The 3542-nt window shown below is 37.4% G+C and overlaps 1 pseudogene; it reads left to right on the top strand.

The window, feature by feature from the left end:
• Window positions 1–1211: 1211 nt before the first annotated feature.
• Window positions 1212–2169, top strand: LOC112625823 (annotated as a pseudogene).
• The last annotated feature ends 1373 nt before the right edge of the window (window positions 2170–3542 follow it).

Genomic DNA, 3542 nt, shown 5'->3' with positions numbered 1-3542 from the left:
TGCAAGAAGGGGAAAATGTGCAAGAAATATTTTTCATAAAATAAAAAATGTCAAGAGAAATGAAGTCTCTGTTTTGTACTATTTTATAGACAGTATTATACAATCCAGCATGTTGCAAAGTATTGGGGAAACAGGAGTCAATATAATGATTTTGTTAAATGTATTTTTGTAGTTCTATACATTTTGCCCTTGTATTGAAAACCTGAAGATATAGTCATCCCTATCACAGTATAAAACAGTATGCAAAGGACTTTCCCTGAACCATTAGTATAGATGAAATTAAAACAAACATAAACAAAGTCAGGTAAAAGTTAACAATGGAATTTTTTTTCTCTTTTTGTTACAGAGTCTTGCTCTGTTGCCCATGCTGGAGTGCAGTGGCTGATCTCGGCTCTCTGCAACCTCTGCTTACCGAGTTCAAGCGATTCTCCTGGCTCACCCTCCCAAGTAGCTGAGATTACAGGCATGTGCCACTGTGCCCGGTGAGTTTTTGTATTTTTAGTAGAGACGGGGTTTTGCCATGTTGGCCAGGCTGGTCTCAAACTCTTGACCTCAGGTGATCTGTCTGCCTTTTATGTTGACGCAGTTATAAGTCCATGTCTATAATGTGAAGATAAAATACTATTTAACTAAAAGAAGTATGCCATACACAAGATTGCCCATTTAGTCACAGTTTGATCACCCAAGCAGACTGATAAAGCAAAGCAACTCATTCTTTTTGCAAGAGGTTTGCTGTCAGAACACAGACGTCATGAAAACCACCCCCAAAAACCAAAATGGGAAACAAAAAGACTCACATCAATATCACTGTCATTGGACATGTAGATTTGGGCAAGGTCATTTGACCTACAAATGAGGTGGAATCAACAAAAGAACCATTGAAAATATTGAGAGTGAGGCCACTGAGATGAGAAAGAACTCTTCAAGTATGCCTGGGTCAGTCTTAATAAACTGTTGAGTGTGAATATAGTAAACTGTTGAGTGTGAATGTAGTATCATCATTGATATTGCTCTGTGGAAATTTGTAATCAGCAGGTATCATGTGACTATCATGGATGACCCAAGACACAGAAACTTTATCAAAAATCTGATTGCAGGCATATCTCATGCTGGCTTGTCCGGATTGTTGCTCCTGGCCTTGGTGATTTTCATGCTATGTTTTCAAGAGTGGATAAACCCATGAGCATGCCTTTCTGGCTCACACACCGGGTATGAAACAACTAATTGTTGGTGTTTACAAAGTAGAATCTACTGAGCCACCCTACAACGAGAAGAAATATGAAGAAATTGTTAAGGAAGTCAGCACTCACACTAAGAAAATTGACTTACCACTCTGATAAAGTAGCATTTGTGCCAATTTTTGTTTGGAATGATATGCTGGATAATATGCTGGATAATATGAACCAAAACATGTTTTGGTTCAAGACATGGAAAGTCATTGATAAAGACGGCAATGCCAGTGGAACCATGCTGCTTGAAGGTCTGGTTTGCATCCTACCACCAACTCACCCAGCTGCCAAGCCATTGCATCTGCCTCTCCAGGATATCTACAAAATGATGTTGGTGCTATCTCTATGGGCCAAGTGGAGTCTGGTATTCTGAAACCTGGCATGGTGGTCACCTTTCTTTGAGTCGATGTTACAACTGAAGTAAAGTCTGTTGGAAGGCACCATGAAGCTTTGAATGAAGTTCTTCCTGAGAACAATGTGGGCTTCAGTTTTAATAATGTGCCTGTCAAACATGTTCGTTGTGGCAAAGTTGCTGGTGACAGCAAATATGACCCACCAATGGAAGCATCTGGCTTCACTGCTCAGAGGATTATTCTGAACAATCCAGGCTAAATCAGTGCTAGCTACACCTCTGTACTGAATTGTCACACTGCTCACATTGCTGGAAAGTTTGCTGCACTGAAGGAAAAGATTGAGCACTCTTCTGGTAAGAAGCTGGAAAATGGCCCTAAATTCTTGAAATTTGGTGATGCTTCCATCATTGATATGATTCCTGGCAAGCACATGTATGTTGAGACCTTCTCTAACTATTCTTCTCTAGGTAATTTTGCTGTTCATTATATGAAACAGTTGCTCGGGTGTCATCATCATAGTCGACAAGAAGGCTTATGAAGCTGGCAAGGTAACTAAGTCTGCCTAGACAACTCAGAAGGCTAAATGAATGTGATACCTCTATCTACCATTCCAGTCTTAATCAGTGGTGAAAGAATGGTTTCAGAACTATTTCTTTCAATTGGCCATTTAAGTTTAATGATAAGTCTGGTTGATGATAACAATGCATCGTAAAACCTTCAGAAGGAAAGGAAAGTGGTTTGTAAACTACTTTTTTTGCATTTGGCAATTTTTAGTTATTAGTTTTTAAAATCCATACTTTTTAATAGAAACAACTTGACAAAAAAATCTATTGTAGAATTTTGAGACCCACTAAAGCAAAGCTTAATGAGAAAAAAGCAAATCATTTTGAGAAATATGAATGAAATATCGTTTATCCATTTCTCTGTCAAGAATTGAATGGTAACTCACTTTTAAAGAAAAGCCAGCACGTCTGAGACGAAGGACGCATTCTAATAAAATAACAGCTTTTTCAAAGAAATACAACATGATTTAAAAGTTCAGCTTTCAAGGTTTATTTTTATTTTCTCATTCTGTTGTAGTTTCTGTCAGATGTCGTGGGTGATGTGGTGTCTGTGTCCCAGAGATAAAGTGAAATGAACCCAAGTCAGAGATGAGAAAGGGTGCCTGACAGATGATGGGCACTTGGGCCCTTGTAAACCTTGACTATGCTCCCTTTGGGAGGCCATCCCAGTGCCAGCTGGAGTAAATCCACACTGTCCAAACTGTCAAGAGCAGTTTTGTGATATGTGCTTCACAGAGTCCCTACAGCTGCAAATGGAGACTTGATGCCCTGTGCTCTGAGAAGCCTGATCTTTAAATTACTCTGTTTCAGCCCACCTTTTATATGTTTCTATATGTACTAATGCAAAATAAGAAGAACACAATTTCCCCAATTATACCTCTGTGGTAATAACATGCTTTATACATTTTTAACCTTCCCTGATATCACTGATTTTTACAGTATATCTCCTATAAGTCAAATACATCATTTATGTTTAATTTGTTAGACATGCAAGCAGACATCATTCAGCATTCAGTAAAATATATATTTTGAATCTGTGATAAAATGGGCTAGAATTAGGAATGGAAAATACATGAAGGCTAAATTGAGAAGTGAAAACATAAGTAAGTTTCAAAACTCAATCCAAATAAACCATGCAATTTTTAAAAAGAATAATATACCTCCCAGATAAGCTTTGAAGCAGAAAAAACAAAAGGGCTTAATTTGAAAAATAATGAAAAAGAATGGCACTGAAGAAGATGTTAAATATTACCAATTATTAGCTATATAGTTAACTAAATACAAAATAAACCATGCAAAAACACAAAACCTGCCCCAAACTATCCAAATAAAAAAGAAAAGAAAATGGTTGTTATGCATTCACAAAAAGTAAAAAATCAATAATGCCTGATTTGTGC

This window comes from Theropithecus gelada, chromosome 6, assembly GCF_003255815.1.
Source record: "Theropithecus gelada isolate Dixy chromosome 6, Tgel_1.0, whole genome shotgun sequence".
NCBI lineage: Eukaryota > Metazoa > Chordata > Mammalia > Primates > Cercopithecidae > Theropithecus > Theropithecus gelada.
This window is presented reverse-complemented; position numbering and strand designations above follow the sequence as displayed.